Source organism: Canis lupus, chromosome 23, assembly GCF_011100685.1.
Source record: "Canis lupus familiaris isolate Mischka breed German Shepherd chromosome 23, alternate assembly UU_Cfam_GSD_1.0, whole genome shotgun sequence".
NCBI classification, from domain to species: Eukaryota; Metazoa; Chordata; class Mammalia; order Carnivora; family Canidae; genus Canis; species Canis lupus.
In genome coordinates this window covers 9,642,470-9,666,531 of record NC_049244.1, presented here as the reverse complement: position 1 = coordinate 9,666,531, position 24,062 = coordinate 9,642,470, and the positions used below count along the sequence as shown (strand labels likewise).

Below are 24,062 nucleotides of genomic sequence, written 5' to 3'. Positions count from 1 at the left end.
CTTTTGGAACAGCTTTAGTAGAATAGGTATTGTTTCTTCTTTAAACGTTTGATAAAATTCCCCCGGGAAGCCATCTGGCCCTGGACTTTTGTGTCTCGGGAGGTTTTTGGTGACTGCTTCAATTTCTTCCTGGGTATTGGCCTGTTCAGGTTTTCTACTTCTTCCTGCTCCAGTTTTGGTAGTTTGTGGTTTTCCAAAAATGCATCCATTTCTTCTAGTTGTCTAATTTATTGGTGTATAGCTGCTCATAATGTTTTTTAAATCGTTTGTATTTCCTTGGTATTGGTGGTGATCTCTCCTTTTTCGTGATTTTATTAATTAGAGTCTTTTCTATTTTGTTTTTAATAAAGTTGGCTAATGGTTTATCTATCTTATTAACTCTTTCAAAGAACCAACTCCTGGTTTTGTTGATCTGTTCTACAGTTCTTCTGGTCTCTATTTCATTGAGTTCTGCTCGAATCTTTATTAACTCTCTTCTTCTGCTGGGTGTAGGTTTTATTTTGTTCTTTCTCCAGTTCCTTTAGGTGCAAGGTTAGCTGCTGTATTTGAGTTTTTTCCAATTTTTTGAGGGATGCTTGTATTGCGGTGTATTTCCCTCTTAGGACTGCTTTTTCTGTATCCCAAAGATTTTGAATGGTTGTATCTTCATTTTCATTAGTTTCCATGAATCTTTTAAGTTCTTTTTTTTTTTTTTTTAAGAAAATGGAAGCCTGCTTTTATTGATGCACACATTGACGGACTTGCGATTGGAAGGGGCAGTGACTTTAACATGACACTGGTGGTTAACGCAACGGAAACATGAGGGCAGGAGATGGCTTTGCAGGGACATGATGCCCTCATAGGTTAGGGAAACGGACTGCTAGCTGGCTGCCCTTTCATTTCATGTTCTTCACAAACTCCTCTCCCTTTTTGATGGAGGCCTTCAGCTCGGGGATGGCTTCTGCTATCATCTTCTCTTCAAAAGGGGAGATCTTGCCAATGCCTAGATTCTTCTCGATGTCCTTTTTCCCCAGCAGTAATGGTGTGGAGAAATAGGCACAGTCTGCTTCCTGGGATTTAACAAAGGAACATTCGACAACTCCTTCCTTCCCATTCATTGCATCCACAAGGGAGAAGACAAACCGAGCTCCAGCGTATGCCATGGACAGGGTGGCAGAGCCTGCTCCAGCTTTGGCCTTCACCACCTCCGTGCCGGCCTCCTGAATCCGCCCAGTCATGGCTGTCAGCAGGTCCTGGGGAAGGTCCACCTTGGGGGTGCACTGAGAGATCAGGGGGATGATGGTCTTCCCGGCATGACCACCAATGACAGGAACATTGACTCGCGCGGGATCCAAACCCTTTAGTTCTGCAATGAAAGTGTTGGCCCTGAAATGTCCAGGGTCGTCACCCCGAAGATTTTATTGGGGTCGTAAGCTCTGTGTTTCTTGAAAACCTCCGTTGCAATTGGGATGGTGGAGTTGACCGGATTTGAAATGACGCAGATCATGGCCTCGGGGCAATGCTGGGCACAGGCAGCAGTCAGGGTGGCCACAATTGAGGCCTTGGTGCTGAACAGGTCATCCCGTGTCATGCCTGGTTTTCTTGGGACTCCGGCTGGAATAACCACCGCATCGCAGCCTTTGAGGCAATCCGGCAGCTGCGCAGGTCCGAGGTGGCCTTTCACGGTTGCTCTGGTCTCAATGTGGCTCAGATCTGCGGCCACTCGGGGTGTATGAGCAATATCCAGAGGGTCAGGCGGCTCCCTAAGGGGCTGTTCTTCAGAAGCAGCACAAGGGGCTGCCCAATTCCTCCAGAAGCCCCAAGCACAGCTACTTTAGCATTGTTCTGGGCCGAGGTGCTGAAGCTGCGGCAGGGCGAGGGCGCAGAGCATGTTGGTTGGAGCCGGCAGGGAGCCGAAGAGCAGGTGCAGGAGCCGGCGGCTGGCAGGTGACACCAACGACCTCCACCCTTTTAGTTCTTCTCTAATTTCCTGGTTGACCCTTTCATCTTTTAGCAGGATGATCTTTAACCTCCACGTGTTTGAATTTCTTCCAAATTTCATCTTGTGACTGAGTTCAAGTTTCAAAGAATTATGGTCTGAAAATACGCGAGGGACAATCCTAATCTTTTGGTATTGGTTGAGACCTGATTTGTGACCCAGTATGTGGTCTATTCTGGGGAAAGTTCCGTGTGCAATTGAGAAGAATGTGTATTCAGTTGTGTTTGGATGTAAGGTTCTGTAAATATCTCTGAAATCCATCTGGTCCAGTGTATCATTTAAAGCTCTTATTTCTTTGGAGATGTTGTGCTTAGAAAATCTGTCATTTGCAGAAAGTGCCTGTATGAATTCTACCAGTATTAGTGTATTATTATCTAAGTATGTCTTTAGTTTGGTTATTAATTGATTGATATACTTGGCAGCTCCCACATTAGGGGCATAAATATTCATGATTGTTAGGTCCTCTTGTTGGATAGATTCTTTAAGTATGATATAGTGTACCTCTTCATCTCTTACTACAGACTTTGGGATAAACTTTAATTTATCTGATATGAGGATTGCTACCCCTGTTTTCTTTTGAGGACCATTTGAATGGTAAATGGTTCTCCACCCTTTCATTTTCGGGTTGTAGGTGTCCTTAGGTCTAAAATGAGTCTCTTGTAGACAGCAAATAGATGGATCTTGTTTTTTTATCCAGTCTGATACCCTGCGTCTTTTGATGGGATCATTAAGCCCATTCTCATTCAGAGTTACTATTGAAAGATATGAATTTAGTGTCATCGTAATACCTATTCAGTCCCTGTTTTTGTGGATTATTTCTTTGGGCATCCTCTTTCTTTTACAGAGTCCCCCTTAATATTTCTTGCAGAGCTGATTTGGTGGTCATATATTCTTTCAGTTTCTGCCTATCTTGGAAGCTCTTTATCTCTCCCTTTTATTCTGAATGAGAGCCTTGCTGGATAAAGTATTATTAACTGCATGTTCTTCTCATGCAGGACCCTGAATATATCCTGCCAGCCCTTTCTGGCCTGCCAAGTCTCTGTGGAGAGGTCTGTTCTTAATCTAATATTTCTCCCCATATAAGTTAGGGATCTCTTGTCTCTTGCTGCTTTAAGGATTTTCTCTTTATCTTTGGAATTTGCAAGTTTCACTATTAAATGTCGAGGTGTTGAACAGGTTTTTATTTGTTTTAGGGTGGGGCCTATCTCCTGGATCTGAATGCCTGCTTCCCTCCCCAAGTTAGGGAAGTTCTCAGCTATGATTTGTTCAAATATGCTTTCTGGCCCTCTGTCCCTTTGGCACCCTCTGGAACCCCAATTAAACGTAGATTTTTTTCTTCTGAGACTGTCATTTATTTCCCTTAACCTTTCCTCATGGTCTTTTAATGGTTTTTCTCTTTTTTCCTCAGCTTCCTTCCTTGCCATCAACTTATCTTCTATGTCACTCACTCTTTCTTCTACCTCATTAACTCTCGTCGTTAGGACCTCCAGTTTGGTTTGCATCTCATTTAATTGATTTTTAATTTCGGCCTGATTAGATCTAAATTCTGCAGTCATGAAGTCTCTTTAATCCTTTATGCTTTTTTCCAGAGCCACCAGTAGCTTGATAATTGTGCTTCTGAATTGGCTTTCTGACATCGAATTGTAATCCAAATTTTGTAACTCTGTGGCAGAGAGTACTGTTTCTGATTCTTTCTTTTGTGGTGAGTTTCTTTCATTTTGCTCAGTGCAGAGTGGGTAAAAACTTCCTTTTATACTAGAAAAAGGAAGAGAAAAAAAAAAAAACAAGGAGGGGTATCCTCTGGTTCTATATACTGTAAATCCCTCGACCTCCCCTGGAGCTTTCCAGCGCTGCTCAGCCAAGAACTTGCTCTTTCCCGTCCTTCCAGCTGGTGTTCTGGGGGAGGGGCCTGCTGTGCTGATTCTCAGATGTGTGCGACCTGGGGGAGCTGCCCCGGCCCGTTGGGTGCTGGGCTCAGTGGCAGCTGTTTATCCTGTGAGGCCCCTGTTCCCTGGCAGCGCTGCTCTGTCCCAGGCACAGGTGACACCAGGAGGAACAAACACACTGGCGGCGGCCAGCTCCCCAGCTCTGGATTCAGCTCCCACAGTAACTACCACAGTCTCCCAGTCCGCACTGGCCTGGATGCTCCGGGAGCCGGGGGTGGGGGTAGAGGGGGTTGCTGATCCACACAGCTCCGGGCCGCGGGGCAGCAGGAGAGTCCTGCACTGTCCTGTGTCCTCCCCAGCCTCAGCCTGTCCCGGGGGGAGGCAGGATCGTGGGATGGTTCCCCGGTGCCCTAGGATCCAGGGCCTGTGCTGCTGGAATCGCGCTCCCGGGGGGCGGCTCCCAAAGGCAGGAGGGCACAGACCCCTCTGCCGGGAGCCACCTCCTGAGCTGCTCCCAAGGCCATAAGGGATGCTTTAAAATTCTTGTCAGTTATTTCCAACATCCGATTAATCTTCACGTTAGTATCAGTTGTCTTCCTCACTCAAATTGTAATATTCCAGTTATTATGATGAGTGTTTTTCATTTGTACCCTGGAAATTTTGGCTACTATGTTAGGAGACTCCGGGTCCTATTTAGCTATTTTGTTATTATAATAGGTAGTCCTTCTATTTAGGTATATTTAGCACAAGGCCCTGTCCTACTTTTTTAGACTAAGGATCCAATGAAAATTTAATTTTCATAGTATTCAAAAATCCACTTGGCTTATCTAGTGCCACTGAGGCTCACACTGGTTCTTGCTGTGCTGCATGAAGGGGTGCACTGGGTTTCCTTAGACCAGAATGCCAGGTGCCTCTCAGTAGGGTAAGGAAAACTCCACCTGTGGAACTAAAGAGGCTTTCAGGGCTAAGCTGCCTAGTATGATAAAATTCTTCTCAGTATATCAAGGGGGAGAAAGGTATTAGCCCCATAGGGATGAAGAGGCTTCCTGGGCTGGGCACTTATGGTGGGGAGATACCCCCCAGCCTGTGGTGATACAGAGTGCTTCTCAACCCAGTTACTTGCTGCTCAGTGATAAAGGGGTCTCAGACCCAGCAGGGAAGGAGGGCACTTCCTATGTCCACTTGATCCTCCACTGATCCCAAACTCCCAATCTCCACTTGATTCCCAATCCCTACTTGGCTCCCAATTGATTTCCCTTGTGGGTGGTGTCACGTTCACCTGCTGTTGTTGTAAGACTCCTATTCCATCTGGGGAAGGAATGAGACTACCAAGAGGTTGGAGTCCAGGAAACATTGAGCCTGAGTCATTTTCTGCTGTTGATTTGGGTATCATAAGATGTCTTGCCACTACATTATTTCTCCAGTCCTGGGTGCCCAAATAATTTGCTTTTGCTTCTCTTCTTTCAAAATTCTCCTTTGGTTATTGTATTGGCCAGGGTTCTCCAAAGAAACAGAACCAACAGGATAGAGAGAAGAGGAAGAGAGAGATTTATTTTAAGGAACTGGGTCATGCAATGGCAGAGGCCAGACAATTCCAAGATCTGATGGGGGAGCCTGGCAGACGGGAGACTCAGAGAAGAGTTAGTTTGAGTCCAAACACAGTTTCCTGGCAGAATTTCTTGCTCTGGATGGAGCGGTGAGGGTGTCAGTCTTTATTCTGTTAAGGCCTTCAACTGATTGGATGGGGTCCACCCACATTATGGAGAGTGATCTACTTCACTCAAATTCCACATATTTAAAAAAAAAAAAATTCCACATATTTAAATGTTAATCACTTCCAAAGGAACATACTCACAGAAACATCAAAATAATGTTTGAACAAATATCTAGGCACTATGGCTCAGCCAAGCTGACACATAAAATTAGCCATCCAGTTCTGTTTTGTAATTATGCTCTCTTTTGTAGAGAGTCTGTAGTTCTCATAAACTTCCATCAGTTTTGTAAATTGTTCAGGCATTTTCTCTTCTGATAATATTTCTTTTTTTTATTATTCTTTTTTCTTTCTGGTGACCATGAATCACCTGTGTTTGTCGGACCTTTTCAGTGTACTCTTCATGTGTCAAATTCTTTCTTTTGATTTTATGTCCCGTTTCTCATATTTTACTCTGGATATTTTCCCAACTTAGGTCAGAATTCTTTGAGTGTTGATTCATTTTTCTCTTCATGTATTTTTAACCTATCATTAGACCGCTATTTTTTAAGTGGGCTCCATGCCCAATGTGGGGCTCAAACTCACAACCTTGAGATGAAGAGTCACATGCTCCACTGACTGAGCCAGCCAGGTGCCCCATAAACCTGTTTTTAAGTTTTTTAATTGGGCAATTTTTCAATTCTAAATTTTCCATTGCATTTTCTTACTTGTTCTAGGTTTTTTTCTGTCTACATTTTCAATCTTTTCCTTTATCTCTTTGAATATAGTAACATAGTTATTTTTTAATCTGCCTGATAGCTCAGTATCTGGGAAATCTGTAGGTCTTTTTATATTTTCCCTTCCTTTCTGCTTGTTTTTATTCATTTCCTCTCATCTTCTCTTGTACCCAGTTATTTATTTATTTATCTATTTATTTGTGCATTGGTTTTGCAAAATTGAAGTCTATTTGTAGTTACTTTCCTCTACAGAGGATTCTTGTTTGTGTCAGGTGCCTTTAGTGCCAACAATCCAGGCATACATTCTCATCTCTAAGATTGAACTTCAACTTCAAAACTGAAACAACTGGTGGTGCCTAGTTGGCTGTCAGTTGACCAAATCTTTGGTCAAATTTGGTTTGACCAAATCAAACCAAATCTTGGTTTCAGCTCAGGTCATGATCTCGTGGTCATGAGATCAAGCCCTATCAGGTTCCACTCTTGGCATCGAGTCTGCTTCAGATTCTCTCTCCCTCTGCCCCTCCCCCCTCCCTCATGCACACACTGTCTCTTTCTAAAATAAATCAATAAAATCTTAAAAAAAAAAAAAAAAACTGAAACAACTGGAATCTTAGCTGATGTTCCTGCACAGGCTTTCTTCATCCAATTCACCCTACTTCAAAGGTGGAGCTTTTGGAGATCTCAACACAAACTAAATGGTTTTGTCAGGCTCCTTTGGCAAGCCTCTAAATCCAATCTCCCTAATCCCAAGTAACTGTCAAAACTGCTGCTGTCACAAACTGTCACAAACTCACAAACTGGCAAATGGCCCAGGGGAAAGCTCCAAATGTTGGTTTCTCCTCCTTAGGCCATGGTCCCCCCAGGGCTCTGGTCCACTGATTCCTCACTATCTTGTTAGCTAGCTCTCTCATGCTTTAAATGGATATATTTTATTATTTTTTCTACATACTTTATTCAGATTTTCCAGTTGTCCTCAGTAGAAGAGTAAGTCCCAATTGCCTGATCTGCCACTAACAGACATGTTCTTCAACTATCTTAAACAGGAGGAAACTATATGATTATGATGTATGGATTACCTAGCTCTGTACTCTAAATAAAAAGTACATAACAGCAAACATACCACAATTACTACAAACCAGGCAGTCTTTTTCTTCATTAGGAAGTGGGTACTAATATTAGCCTCATTTTTAAAAGAGAGAAACTAAAGCAAAGAGAAAGCAAATAACTTGCCCAAGAGCATGCAGCTTGTAACTGGCTCCAGAGTCTATGCTCCTAACCACCAAGCAAACCTGCCTTACCTACTTAAATTTCTCAAAATCATACTAGCAAACTATCAAGAAATAATGTATAATCTCTTTCCAGAAAAAATAAAATTACATTTAAGATCATTTTCAACATCAATTTGGATTGCTAAATCTCTATTTTGATACCTACCTTTACAAACTATCTTAAGACTGGTGATAGGATTTAATGTGTCCAACTGGACAGGCAAAGTAGTTCAACGTACAAGCCTAAAGATCCTTTTATGGGATACAAAAGAGAAGGACATTCTGGAGAGGATCAAATATGCTCAGAGCACCTAACTGCAACTGGGGCCACAGGTAAAGGACATGCATTAGAAAATTTTTGGTAGGAAGACACATGGTATCTTAAAAATATTCACTGAATACCTTCTGAAAGTACCAGGTGTGTATGGTTGAAAAATTACGCCAAAGTTCATAGAGAAAGAGTTGGAATTATTAAGAGAGTATATTCTTTACATTTCCCTAAGTATTTATTAACTTTATAAAAAGAAATTATATATATATACATATATATTTATTAATAACAGTTTTGGGGCATCCATGATATGTGACAGCTGCAGACAATTACAGGATATACAGCAGCTTTGCACCAGGTTCAGTTTTTGCTATATATTTTGTGTAATATTACAAAATACACATATATATCCTTGGCACTTTGGAAGTCTTCCTATGATCATTCTCTCTTATGCTAATAATATTAGAAATTGTTTTTATAAAGTTAAAAAATGATTCAACATAATTTCTACATTAGTGTTCATTCTCTGCAAACTCTATTGGCCAAACATTTGGATCTAAGTGATATTAATGATGATTATAATTAATTAATAATAGCAACAATGGCTAATATTTTTTATAAAATGTGTTGGTGGTGGCAGGCTTTGCTGTAAAGTCTCTCAAAAATCAGAGTTATTATAGTTCCTACTCTTTCATTGAGGGAAATGGAGGCCCTGAGCGTTAAATCCGTAGCTCAATGTCACCAATTGGTAAGTGGCTGTGCCAACCTACTAGGTGAGGAGACTTGACTCCAGAATCTATGTCCCTAACCTGCTTTATCCTACCCCTTTAAAGGGTCATTGTAAGAAGCAATCACACTGACCAAATCTTTCCCACTATGTGTATGAAAACAATTGTTAAAAAATAATCCCAAAGTCTATGCTGTTTTCAAATTTGAACTTGGAATGCAAACCTACATTTATTCAAATTTTAAGTGACTGACTTTTCAACTTGCAAACAATCTTATACACTTGAAACTCTTGACTAAACCAAAATATCTAACTTAATTGGCATATATTTAAGCATATGTCCTAGAATCTTTCTACTTGGAGGTTGTCAGAATATAATCAGCCTCCCCCAAAGGTATTAACTTCTTAGATTAGATTAGCCACCACTGGCTTCTGGTGGCAGATGTAGCTATGAAGAACTGGAAGGTCCCAAGAGCATGTGTCATTAAATCCCAGTAAATTTCCCACAGTTCTGACAGTTTACCCACACAAAAAAGGACATTGCAGAGAATAAAATCCTCAAATGGAATATAAACATTATTATGTTTTTGGCAGAAATCGAGATCAGAAAATCTGAAGATACGCGATTGTTCGTTTTGCACTAAAAGACTTATCAGTCAGTATATCACCAACTATAGTATAATCTTTCGCTAAGACCCAGAGAAATTCCTGTTATCACATTCCCTTGTTGCTCAAAAAGCTGATGAAGCATCTGCTGAAATTAAGCTCATAAATAAAAATGCAAATTAAATACTAGTAAGGCAAATGAAAAGTAGTGATTTTTTTTTTAACTACACAGAATTTCCATTCAAGTTTATATTTTGGCTTCCTTCATTTATAGGATTTAGGGGAAAGACAGGAATACTAATTGAAAATACCCTTTAAAATAAAAATTTCCTAAAATGGATAGAAAATTAAAAACTAAAAAAAAAAAAAAAAAAAAAGAAAATTAAAAACTGAAACAAAAGATCAAAATCATTACTAACCTTAAGGCAGTCCTATAGCCAGTAGGAAACATGAAAATCAGCCTTAACTCTGGCTAACTGAAAACATATTCTACCTGCAGCATTTGAGAATTCTGTGCCATGTCAGCTGTTACTTTGTAAAGAAATAATGGCGCCTGCTGCAATCTGATCCAGCTTTTCCTGACATCAAATTCATGAATATTATTCAGTCCACACCTGATATTCCCTCCTTCCTTCTTTCAGGACAAAGTAAAGAAAATCCAGAAGGACTACATTTTGCAAAAGAGATTTTCCAGGACCACAAAAAGACAGAACTTCCTGGCTTGAGATCCTAGTCCTTCCCATCCAAGTAAACCCTGGCCAGCTCTCCAGCTCTGTCCCTGCCCTGAGCAGGACTATACTCTGGTCATGCCAAACCGCAGCAGTCAGATTTCCCTCCTTATCATTTCACTTAGGCAGTGCCTCCCACCCAGTTTAGGATCCATCTCAACTTTAGAGAAAACCTTCCCTGATCAGGCTAGGTGCCCTCATTTTCTACTGCCCACCCCCCCTGTCTTGGCACCCCTCATGCTGCAAGCCTACAACCATCTGCTTATGGCAGAGCTCTTTGAGGGTAGGGACCACACATTGTCAGTCTCAATTTTCTCAATGCCTTGAATAAATGTTTTGAGGGCTGTGAGAAGTTTGCAGGGAAGAAACATCAGTACTATGGGTTTATCAGAGCATGCATTAGCTGCTGTATATAAGGTCACTTAAGGTGAAATTATCAGTCCCATGTTACAGATGATAAAACTGATGCTTAGCTTGATTAAACAGGTGCCTGTGCTGTGTAAAGGAAATCAAAGAGGTGGAGTCAGACCCACATAGTTTGAGCTCTAGGCTCTCTACCTCTCTACTCTGAGGGAATGAATCCTTTATATCTCTCTTGAGAAATCAGTATCAGAACTCTACTGGAACCTGAAGCCATCTTTCCGATAACATGACTTTTCACCATCTTATCTACTACTTTATAAATCTTTACCACTTGAATTTCCATTGGAAACAAAAGATGGAGAAAGGGTTCTTATAAGCCTCTGAATTTAAAGCATAGAAGTCTGTTCACATCAAAGTGCTTTCTGCCCACCAGCTTTGATCAATTCAGGCAATTCCACCGTCCACCAACAATTTGGTAATGCCACCCAATTTCATTCTTGGGAACTTCCATTCCCACATTTCATGTGGTATTGGTGGAACCATTCGTTTTGAAGTTTTCATCACTTCAGGCCAAGTACAGGCACAGAACTCAGGCCAGGCCAATGAGACTTTCTCCCCCAAAATGTGACTCTTATACCAAGTAGTCCAAATACTGTAATTGGAGCTGAGTATTTCTGAAGACCCCTCCATGAAGAGGTTCTCCAGCTGTTCACACTACCAAGAACAAGATCCTTAGAGCCATCCTCGTTCCATTATCTGAAGCCTCCAAGTCTCTTTCCAAACATTTCCTTATTCTCCTTGAGTAAGTCAAAGGCTATTCTTGTCCTTTGCAATCAAATGATTCTAACTAGCATATGCACATGTATGAATAATAGGGCTTGCTTCCATACCTGAAAAGGAGCTGAAATTATCTTCTAAGCATTTTAAACTAAAACTGGAAAGCATCAACTTATTACTAAGCATTCATAAAGCTCTTTAGAGGGGAGCCCACGTGGCTCAGTGGTTTAGCGCCACCTTCAGCCCAGGACATGATCCTGTCGACCCGGGATCGAGTCCCACATTGGGCTGCCTGCATGGAGCCTGCTTCTCCCTCTGCCTGTGTCTCTGCCTCTCTCTCTCTCTCCCTCTCTGTGTCTCTCATGAATAAATAAATAAAAATCTTTAAAAAAAAAAAAAGCTCTTTAGAAATAACCATGTTATTTTTATGGTAAAGAGGTTTTTTGCAGGGGGGGATAAAAATTCCAAATTAAAGGGAAATCACAAGTAAAAAGTAGACAAAGTTGATTTCTGGTTTTCACAAGTAAAAAACAGCCAATAATAGCAGTTTTATAAATCCTTACCTAACTAGGCAACAGACATCTATAGTCTCATTCTTCCTATGGGGAAACAGCCTCAGAGAGATTCAGTAATTTACCCCAGGTTACAAATCTAGTCATTCAAATAGACATTGGTCTCTCTCCAAAATCAATGCTCTGCCTACTGTGACACATTGCCTCTATATAGTATGATTCATTGAAATCCACCCAAAAGGCTCAAACATCATCTACCTGTATCTTTTTTTAAGAGATTTTATTTATTTATTTTGAGAGAGAGAGCATGAGTGGGTAGAGGGACAGAGGGAGAGAGAGAATCCCAAGCAGACTTCCTACTGAGCACAGAGCCCAATGCGGGGCTCCATCCCAGCACCCTAGGATCACATGACTGGAGCCAAAATTAAGAGTCCAAAGCTCAACTAAGCCACCCTAGGTGCCCCCATCTAACCCATACCTTAAGCTCCTTGTCCACCAATGTAGTAATTTAAGCAGCCTATGATTAGCAGAAATGGATCCTATCTTTCTCTGGCCCTGGATTTCCCCATGATTGATAGTAAGTATGCTTATTATGAAACATGAAGATTGCTTTATCAGGAACACAGACACAGACTCAAAGGATCTCACAAACCAGTTCATTACCCTTGAGTTACCAAGAGAGTTTCAGATTACAGGATTCAATATTTAAAATACAGGTTTCCCTGCTGCCTGAAAGTAGAGTGTTCCTATGAAAACTTTCTTAAGCTGAAATGGTGTAAAGCAAAGATATAATTACCATTAATTCATATGGAAATTTTTTTTTAGCATTCCCAGACCTTAAAAATAACCTCTTAGGCTTTTCTGATACCTTAGGACATATCTTGCTCATGGATGCACAAAATAAATCAAAATAAAACTTGGATGCTCACAGAAACAGTTCAAAGCTATGAGGGTTTGATGCTGAGATGCTGAGTGTGATTCTCAGGAAAAGAGCTGGGTAGTGACAGTCTGGCTGCTCAGGATAAATGCTGCCTCTATAATGGCTCAGCTTGCTGCAAAACAAAACACTGACTGCTATTTTCGGTTTTGGTCATATTTTTTTTTAAGATATGAAAGTCCTCTTTGGATTTTTCTCAATTAGTAAAAACCAGTACTAAAGGAGATCTTTTGTAAAAGCAAAGTGGCATAATATGAACTTTCAAAAGCAGCATATACTTGTATAATACTTTAGAAATTGGCTGTACAACAATGTGAATATACTCAACACTACTGTACTATATACTTATAAATGGTTACAATGTAAATTTTATGTTATGTATATTTTACTGCAGTTACGATTAAGATTAAGATCTATATATATACACACACACATATATATGTATAAAAATATATATATATTTATTTATTTCCAAAAACAAATGTCAATTTTATATCACATCTACTTAGGCTATACTAAGGAATGTGAAGCAGGTTATCTTCTGTCCCATGTTCCAATGAGCAAATCTATACTTCCTAGCAAATGATATCAAGCTTTAAGTAACAGATATGGCTTGATTTGAAAAAGTCAGCTCTGTCCAGCCCAGAGCCAGCAGCCTTGACAAACCAGCATCAGGAACTGAATGATGTTCAGTATACTTCAAAAACATAAATAATTCCCACATTTCAAGTACATGCCTGACAGGTGAGAGGCTGCAAAGAAAGGTTCATCCAAAAAGAAATCCTATTCTAAGTGCTAAATAAGAACTTTAAATGCAAGATAGTAAACACCACATATCCTATGCAGGAGGAATTTTCCTTGTGTTATAGAGTCCATAAATAGTCATTTGTTCCAGAAACATCTGGGAATACATTTTCAGATGAAAAAGAAAAAATACTGATTACTTCTCCATGAGCATCATAATTTAGTAGGGGAAGCATTCAAGTCAACAGACTATCTCACATAGAGAGTGAGCAATGCTCAGTCTAGGAAATGTACAAAGCTCTACAAGGTAGGAGTAGAAGGACCATAAAGGGGGCCCATAAAAGGCATTGAGTAAAATTACTAGTTAAGAACAGTAAGAGGTTTATCAAAATATTTAAAAGGAAAAACTGAGAAATGAGATGTCCATGGGAAGTTTTGAAAAGCTTCAATATATGCCTGGGAATCTACAAAGCTGTGTGCATTCACAGAGCTGAGTGGATACTCAAGAGAAGAGGTACAAAGACTCTAATCTCTCATCTCTTGATGAACCTTCAGGCACCAAGCAAGGAAGAAGTGAAGACTAAGACAGAAGTATAAATTGCCTGCCACTGAAAACATACTCAAAACACAGAGCCCTTTAGCAAAGGCTGGGAGACTTATTGACTCAAAGCATCTAGAAAATCTCTGTCCAATCACATGACCACTAAACTAACCAAGAAAAACTTCAGGAATCATACATTACGAAGAATACAGAATTTACAGAATTAGTCTAGAGAAGTCACTAAATAAACAGAAACAATAATAAATCCAGGGGAAGGGGAAATCTGATTTTCAGAGTTGCCATGTTATATTTTTTGAAATGTCCAATTTAAAAAGTTATGAGACATGTAAAGAAATAGGAAAATGACTCACATGGGGAAAAATAGCAATCAATACAAACTCTCCCTGAGAAATACCATATATCAGACTTACAGGACAATAACTTTAAATTAGCTATTATAAATATGATCAGAGGCATAGTTAGGTGGCTTAGTTAGTTAAGCATTCAACTCTTGATTTCGACTCAGGTCATAATGTCAGGGTCTTTGGATCATGCCCCATATGAGCTCCAGGCTCAGCAGGGAGTCAGCTTGATTATTCTTGTCCTCTGCCCCTCCCCCTACTCATATGCGCTTTCTCTCTCTCTTTCTCTCTCTCTCTCTCAGATAAATAGATAAATCTTTCTTTAAAAAATAAATATAATCCAAAACTAAAGGAAACCATGCCTAAATCATTCAGGGAAGGTATGAGAGTGATATTTCACCAGAAAATATCAACAAAGGGAGAGAAATTATGAAAAGGAATCAAGTAGAAATTGTGGACTTGAAAAATACAATAACTGAAATGAAAAAGCACTAAAAGAATTCAACCACAAATATGAATTTGCAGAAGAAATACTCAGGTAACTTGAAGATAAATTTTGAGACTGCTTGAGATTGAGATAATCTAGTCTGGGGTAAAATAAAAATGAAGAGAGTCTCAGAAACCTGTAGAGTACCATCAAGCACACAAGAGAAACAGGAGTGAGTAAAAGGCATAAAAAAATATCTGAATAAATAATGCTGGATAACTTCCCAAATGTGATGAAAAGCATTAATCCGCTCATCCAAGAAGCTCAACAAAAATTCTAGGTAGGTAGGATAAAGTAAAAAAGGCACACTTAGATACATCATAGTCAAATTATCAAAAGCACCCCCCACCAAAAAAAAAAAAAAAGGAGAAGAAAGAATCTTGAAAGCAGAGAAAAAGTGACTCATCACATACAGTGGATCCTCAATCAGATCAACTGGTAAACTTCTTAACAGAAATCATGGAGGCTGGGCAGCCCAGGTGGCTCAGCAGTTTAGCGTTGCCTTCAGCCCAGGGCCTGGTCCTGGAGACCTAGGATCTAGTTCCCACGTCAGGCTCCCTGCATGGAGCCTGCTTCTCCCTCTGCCTGTGTCTCTGCCTCTCTCTCTCTCTCTCTGTGTCTCTCATGAATAAGTAAATAAAATTTAAAAAAATAATAATGGAGGCCAAAAAACTAAAAGGACTATCAACCCAAAAATTATATGCCCAGAAAAATTACAGTAATAAATAATAAATTAGGACAATAAGGCATTATAGATATACAAAAACAGAAAGACTTCATCACTAGTAGACACACCTTATAAGAAATACTAAAGGAAGGGCAGCCCGGGTGGCTCAGCGGTTTGGCGCCGCCTTCAGCCAAGGGCATGATCCTGGAGACCCTGGGATCGAGTCCCATGTCAGGCTCCCTGCAGGGAGCCTGCTTCTCCCCCTGCCTGTGTCTCTGCCTCTCTCTCATGAACAAATAAATAAAATCTTAAAAAAAAAAAAAAAAAAAAGAAATACTAAAGGAAGACCTTATAGTCAAAATTGACAGAAGTAAAGGAAGAAATGGATAATTCAGCAATAATATTTGGATACTTCAATACCACCTGTCAATTATATTTTGCTAGAATAACTAGCAAAACCAACAAGAAAACAGAAGACTTGAACATCATAAGCTAATTAGACTTGACATCTACAGAACACTCTACAGAATAGACCAGTATACATTCTTCTCAAATGCACATGAAACATTCTCTATATAGACCATATATTAGGCTGTAAAATAAATCTCAATAAATGTATAAGAATTGAAAGAACACAGAGTATGTTTTCTAACCATGGTAGAATAAAATTAGAAATCAGTAACAGGAGGAAATTCAGGGAGTTCACATGCATATGGAAATTAAACAACACATTCCTAAGTAACCAGAGTCAAAAGTCATCCTTAGAGGGATGCCTGAGTGGCTCAGTGGTTAAGCATCTGCCTGAGGCTAAGGTTGTGATTTCAGGGTCCTAGGATTGAATCCCACATCAGGCTCCCTGCATGGAGCCTACTTCTCCCTCTGCCTATGTCTCTGCCTCTATGTGTCTCTCATGAATAAATCAATAAAATCTTTAAAAAGAAAAAAAATAAAATACTTAGAGATGAAATAAAGTGAAAACACACATACCAAAACTTAGAAGATGCAGTGAAAGCATGCTTAGGGGTAAATTTATAAACACCTATACTGAAAAATGATTAAGTATCACAAATCAATAAGAAATTGATTCTAACTTCTTAAGAAATTAGAAAAAAGAAAAACAAATAAACCCAAGTAAGCAATAGGAAGGAAATAATAAAGTCCAGAGAGGAAATAAGTAAAATAGAAAAACAACAAAGAAAACTCAATAAAACCCAAAGCTGATTCTCTGAAAATATCAACAAAACTGACAAACTTAGTGACACTGACCAAGGAAAGAACACAAGATTCAAATTACTAAAATGAAAGAGAGAGGTCAATACAGAAAAAGCATCATAAAGGAATACTGAGAACAATGGTATACCAAAAATTGGATAACCTAGATGAAATGGAAAAATTCCTAGACAGAACATACAAAAATTGACTGAAGAAGAAAAAGAAAACAAATCTATAACAAGTAAAGATTTTCAATTAGTAATCAAAAACTTCCCACATAAAAAATACACATGTTTAGATATCATGTGTTTAGATATCATTCACTGGTATCATACCAAAAGCAGAAAAAAAAGATACCACAACAAAATAAAACTATACACCAATATTTTTATAAATATAGATGAAAAATCCTCAATGAAATTTTAGCAAACAAAATCCAGCAACATATAAAAAAAGATTATGTATACCATAACAAAGTGTGACGTGTCAGAAATGCAAGGTTGGTTGAATATGTGGAAAAACTAATCACTGTAATAGCATATTAATAGGCTAAAAGACAAAGATTACATGATCATCTTAATAAAAGAAAAAGCATTTGATAAAATCCAACACCCTTTCATTGATATATATACTCAACAAACTAGGCACAGAAGGGAACTTTCCCAACTTGATTAAGGCTATCTATAAAAAAAAAAACCTCACAGTGAACATCATACTTAATGGTGAAAGGATGGAGGCTTTCCCCTCAGATACCACTGACATAACAAGATTGTCACTCTTACCATTATTGTTCAGTATTGTACTGAAGGTTCTAGCCAGGGCAATTTGATAGTAACAAGAACTAAAAAGCATCTAGACTGGAAAGGAAAATGTAAAACTATCTCTATTTAGAGAAAACATGATACTTATATTGAAAATTCTAAGGAATAAGCACATACACAATCAGAACCAAAAAACTGAGATCAACAAGGCTGCAGGATAGAAGACAAAAATCAGTCATATTTCTTAACATTCAAAATGAACATTCAAAAAATAAAATTAAGAAAACAATTCCAGGGGATCCTTGGATGGCTCAGCGGTTTGGCGCCTGCCTTCAGCCCAGGGCGTGATCCTGGAGTCCCGGGATTGAGTCCCACATCACGCTCCCTGCATGGAGCCTGCTTCTCCCTCTGCCTATGTCTCCGCCTCTCTCTTTCTCTCTTTCCCTGTGTCTCTCATGAATAAATAAATAAAATATTTTTTAAAAAACAATTCCATTCACAACAGCATCAAAAGAATAAAATACTTACAAATAAATTTAACATAAGAAGTTCAAGACCTGTACACCTAACACAGGAATGACATCCCATGTTTATAGACTGGAAAAACCTTAATGCTGCTAAGCAAAACTCTCAACACTGATCTATAGATTCAATTCAATTTTTATCAAAATCCCAGCTGCTTTTTTTGCAAGAACTGACAAGCTGTTCTAAAAATCCATCTAAGAGTAAGGACCAAGAATAACCAAACAACCTTGAAAAAAAAAAAGTTGTAGGACTCACACTTCTCAATTTCGAAAACTTATTATAAAGCTACAATTATCAAGACAGTGTAGTATCAACATTAAGGATGGAGATATAAATCAATGGAATAGAATTGAGAGTTCATAAATAAACCCTCATATTTGCAGTCAATTGATTTTGGACAAGGGTGTCAAGACAATTCAATGGAGAAAATAATGGTCTATTCAACAAATAGCTGAGACAACTGGATATGCACATGCAAAAGTTAGACTCCTACCTCACACCACATACAAAAACTAACCCCAAAAAGATCAATTCTCTAAATGTAAGTGGTAAATTATAAAACTCTTACATGCAAAAATTATAAACTTTCATGATCTTGGGTTAAGAAACTTGGGAAGTTTCTTAGCTATGACAACAAAAGCACAAGTGACAAAAGAAATAGATAAATTGGAACTCACAAAAATGAAAAAACTTTTGTACTTCAAAGGCACTACCAAAGATGTGAAAAGACAACCTACAGGATAACACAATATATCCAATAAAGGACTTGCATCCAGAATATATAAAGAACTCTTACAACTCAATAAGAAAAATGCAAATAATCCATTTTTTTTAAATGCAAAGGATTTGAATAGACATTCAAAGAAGATACACAATGGCCAATAAGTATATGAAAAGATGTTTGAAAACCATAGCCATCAAAGAAATGAAAATCAAAATCACATGAGACGCCACTTCACATCTAGTAAGATGGCTATATCAAAAAAAAAAAAAAAAAAGCAGGTGATAACAAGATAGTAAGATAATAACAAGAGTACTTGAAACACTTTTGTTTCAGTATTTCACAAGTTCATCTCCTTAAATGTTCAATCATCAGGACTTTGTGCAATGCCTGACTCAGAGTGGGTGTGGACAAAATACCTGATTACCAAAGGAATGAAAGAATGAATAAAGAATTCCCTTCTGACTCTAGGGGCACTCTGGCCCACGAATGGCTGTCCCCAAGCACACTCTGCAAACCAGAATCCACTAGGAACCCTTGCATGGTATAAGGAGCCAGATCAAGTTCCAGGACCAGATACATGGGGGAACCCATGGCTCCTCTGGCCTGGATGCCATTACTCCAAGACTTCCAGGCACCTGTTTCTATAATCCTAGTGACCTCCATCTGATGCCCTACCTCTCCCGATACTCTATGGGGACTGTAAGCTCATACATTTTAGACAAAACTTCCCCTCATTAAGCAGAAGAGGCACTAGGATTTTATTTCTAGCAAGTAAGAATAGGCCTGGAAGTTGAAAATTGGTTGGGAGATCTTGTTATCCTCCATCCATTAGAGGTTAAACTGTATCTCCTACCTATCGGATCATGGTGGAAAATATCTTCTGAAGTAAGGACGGTAAAGGTTGGGGAGATACTTCTGTGGCCTCTTCTGGTGGCAGCAGGTCTTGGGAGATGGTTTCCAATGACATTACATAGGCACTCACACAAGCCCCAAGCACAAAGTAGAGGGAAGGGAAAGAAAGTAGAAGTCTAAACCAATTGTTCTCAACTGAGGACTATATTGGCTCCCAGGGGACATTCAACATGTTTGGGGAAGTCTTTAGTTGTCACAACTAGGGGTATACTACTGGCATCTAGTGGGTAGAAGCCAGAGATTAATGCTAAAAACCCTATGATGCACAAGACAGTATCCCACAACAGAGCATGATCTGGTCCAAAATGTCAATAGAGCTAATTTATCAATGGTTGAGAAATCCTGGTCCAAACAGAAATGCCCCCAAGCATACCCAGCAGAATTCACAAGGATTCTGTTACTTACACTGTTACTATGTAAGATCATTGCAGATTCTGGGCTCAGAAATCACTCAGAGCCCAATGGTTCATTTTATGTGTCAACTTGACTGGGCCACAGTGTGCGCAGATTCTTAAACATTATTCTGAGTATGTCTGTATGTCTGTGAGGATCTCTAAATGAAATTCACACTTGAATCAGTAGAGCAGATTGTTCTCTATAATGTGGGTGGGCCTCATCCAATCAGTTGAAGACTTAAACAGAGCAAAAGAGGAGACCTCTTCCTCAACTAAGAAAGAATTTTCTATCGGATGTGTTCAAATTGAGACATTGGCTATTTCCTGCCTCAGGACTGAAACTGGAACATCAGCTCTTCCTCATTCTCAAGGCTGCTGGCCTTTGGACGGGAACTATATCATTGGTTCTCCTATTCTCAAACCTTCAGATTCAAACTAGAGCTATACTGTTGACTCTCTTAGGTTTTCAGCTACAGAATATGGGATATATCAGCCTACATTTAATCATGCAAGCCCATTACTTATGATAAATCTCTTTATTTTTACACATTTGTATACATACATATACTTATACACATACACATCCTATTGATTCTGTCTTCCTGAAGAACTCTAATACAGACACCTATACACATTACACATGATTGACAAATGGTCTCATTAACAAACTTTGATTGTATTTTTCTGGCTTTATCTGCAATGACTGTACTTACAGGAAACAAAAAGCCCAATGTTTATTTTGAAGCCCAGTGCTTTTCTCTCCCATCTTAACATTAAAGCAATGTCTGCAATCCTCTACTTGTGTTTTCTGAGCCTCTGGACACAGTGGAAGCCCTATGATGCCTTTCCTGTCATTTGGGTTTTTTCTCTGTCTGCTTTCCATCCTTTGGGTGTTTTCATGTAGATTCCCTGCACAGAGGATAGCTAATGAACACTCGATAAAAATACACAGCTCTTCACCCCACTGAGAATTTCCTCTTCAGTTTCAACTGGATAATGATGCTCTTTGCTCTCTCTACTATATAAAAGTCTGGTACATTTCTTCTGTCTGTAATAAAAATGCATCAAGATAAGAGTTGGCAGCTGGCTGTATTTGGAGTTAGATCACATAATTATAGTGGAGAACATAAACTATAAAGAAATATACACTAAAACCTCACTAATTCAGACTCATCAATTCTGAATTTGTGATCAAACATGGTAGGCTAAAATTTGCTGTTCTGTTTGTTCTCAAAGTAAAGGGATTAAGACAACTAATAGTAGATGAAAAAACGAGAATATTTACCTTCCAAAGGGAGCAAATTATTATCAGGTACTTACTTAGGAGTATCAATTTATATGTAAACACCACAATTACAGTGTAAGCAAATAACAGCTGCAGAGCCTGGCTTTTTAGTATGCAAATCTCAGATCTGAGGGTTTTCCTAGTCACAAATGCTGGGACTTAAGCCCAGGACCAAGGTGAGTCCTGTTTATTCAAACTTTCACTGAGTGGAGGCCAGGATAGTGGGCAGCAAAGGATGATCCAGGTACAGTGTGGAAAGGGCTACCTGAGGAATGGTCAGTGAGTCACTACCCGATGATGGAGAAGGAACCAGAGATGGGAAGGCTTCTGGGTGTTGTGATCAGGGTCGGGGCCCAAAGGAGACTCCTCTAAGGAGGAGCAAGCTTGGCCAGGTCTCTAGGCTGAGAGAAGAGCACAGACAGAGGCATCCCTTAGAGATGTGCCTATCATTCAATATGTCTCTCCCAGTGTTGTGGAGGGAGTCTGTGAAGCCATGTTGAAGAACTTGGACTTCATCTGAGGGTCCTGGGAGCCACTGCAGGATCCTAAGTAGGGGAACACCTGGAGGCACAGCATTTTTGCTTTCCTGCAGTCACTCCGGTAGCAGTGAGAAAGGCAGAGAGTGGACAAGAACACAGGCAGGCAAGTGGGAGCCACCATGGTGATCTACTCAAGAGCTCTAAAATGAAACCAGAGAAGATGACTCAAATCTGCCTATTCTCTCCCCAGTTAAAACTCCTTCCTCCTGGAAAATGTTCAGGAAGTTTAAAGTTCAACTCCCCAATGGAGACACTCTTTGCATGGCTATGAGGGATGGGATGACTAGTGCATATGAGGCTCTCATAGCCTGGGCTCTGCCACAGGGGCCAGTCTGGTGTCTGGACCATATCTATTAAGAGGTAACCAGCCTTCTTTGTCCTTTGTCATGAATGGCACACCCAGCTATTGACTGTGACACCACTGAGGCAGCTCATGATCAGGGTCCTTGTTCTCGGAAGTTCTGGAACTTCCCCTTCCAGATCCCAGGCTTCAGCAGCTCCAGCTGTCCATGCAGCCATTCAACGTTTGCTCACCAGGGCTCATGGGAATGCCTGGCTCTCTGCATGCCCTGCATAAGCTATAGGGCTATGAGAGAGAGCTCCTCCAATCAGTGTTCCACAGTCATTCCTGGGCCATAGTGCATGAGCTTACACAGGGCTTTCTGGAGACAGTTACAATGCACTCCCTCCCCCCAACTAGTCTTTCCCACCATATTCTAAGGTCCCATACCTGCTTCTGAAGGTTCTACTCTACCCAACATAAGGCATACACACATACCACTTACATCCCACTCCAAGAAGGAGAGTCAGGGTACATGATCCTGACCCCATTGTTCTCTTTATCTCTCCTCTCTTCCCCATCCATACTTCTTGGCCCAAAATGTCAGGCTTTCTTCTCTCTACCTGCCCACCCCCCACCCATGTTTCATCCTTTGGGCCTCACAGCTCAGTCTTAACAATGGGATAGTCAGCCTCTCTGCACTGTAGAAGAAACTCCAGTGTGAGTGAGATGAAATGTGGCTGCAGGAAAACTGAAGACCAGGGACAGCCAAGGACAGGAACTCTTCAGTTTTACAATACTAAAAATTTCTCTCCTCTACCAAACTTGAATGACTGAGAGACAACTGGAAAGTTCACACTTAGAGCATTAGTTGTAAGTTATCAGAGGTTATCAGGTTATAAGTGATCACCATGACATGCCCATAGCCACTATTTCCATACCACAAAGGGCTGGTTGGACCTCTGTCACCCATAGCCCACTGCCACATTCTGTGCACTCAAGAAAACCCCTCCCTAGTATTTATCCTGCCATCATTTTTCAAATGTATCATCAATTTAAAAAGCTTTGTAAAAATATAGTTGTTTCGATGGTTTCAGTATATAATCTCAGAAATAAATAAGGATCAGAGAGATGGCTTTATCTATTTTAATCCAACTTCTTTCTGACTACCCAAAGCATCCTGGGAAAATCTCTCCCCATCTTCTGGTAATGGGACATGGGAGCCTACTTCAGGATAAGGGTGTGCAGTGTCACTTGCTAGTGGCAGCAAATCATCTCAGATCATTTGTCTTTTCCTTCTGCTCCCATTTCAACACTGTGGTTTATCTACAGATGCAGATTTCATTTCTAAGTTACATCTTAGAAATGGGTTTCCCAGAATAAAATACTCTTCTGTAGCTTCTCAGAACTGGAAGAATGAACACTCTAAAGTGATTCATTCCCTTCTTTGCAAATTACTCCCGTGCATGTTTAATAGAGAAGTCTGAGTTACCTCCAGCATATTCGACCTGGATCTTCCCTTTCTCTTGCCAACTCCTTCCTACACAGAGCTCTAAATCATTATAACTCACGAGGCCTTCCTCTTCCTCAATGTAAAAACTCTGCGCTACTTTTGGGGAAGAGACAGCACTAATTAGAGCAACATACTTCATAGACTTGCCTTCAAAAAGTGCTGAACACCGCAGGAAGGAATTCTTTCAGCTGTTGTTGAAGTTGAAGTCCAGTTTAGATGTTTCAAAACAAGATTTTCCAAACTATTCACACACTTTAATTCTCTAGTATACCCTTCAGAAGGCACACACTTATATCTGATCTGTATGTTCCAGAATTGTTCTGTGACTGCAGGAAAGTCATCTCATTTTGCCCTGAACTTTAATTATTTAAATATGACCTAAGCTTTTGTTTTTTTTTAAGATTTTATTTTATTTATTTATTCATGAGAGACATAGAGGGAGGGAGAGAGAGAGAGAGAGAGAGAGAGGCAGAGACACAGGCAGAGGGAGAAGCAGGCCCCATGCAGGGAGCCCAACATGGGATTCAATCCAGGGTCTCCAGGATCAGGCCCTGGGCCGAGGGTGGCGCTAAACTGCTGAGCCACCTGGGCTGCCCCTGATCTAAACTTTTTAATCTGTACATTCAGATCCAAGT

The 24,062-nt window shown here is 39.8% G+C and overlaps 1 protein-coding gene and 1 pseudogene across 4 annotated transcripts in view; both read right to left on the bottom strand.

The window, feature by feature from the left end:
- MYRIP (myosin VIIA and Rab interacting protein) overlaps positions 1–24,062 on the bottom strand; it is a 361,492-nt gene that overhangs the window by 320,678 nt on the left and 16,752 nt on the right. The gene's annotated exons all lie outside the window — the stretch shown is intronic.
- On the bottom strand, positions 805–22,499 carry LOC100687655 (annotated as a pseudogene).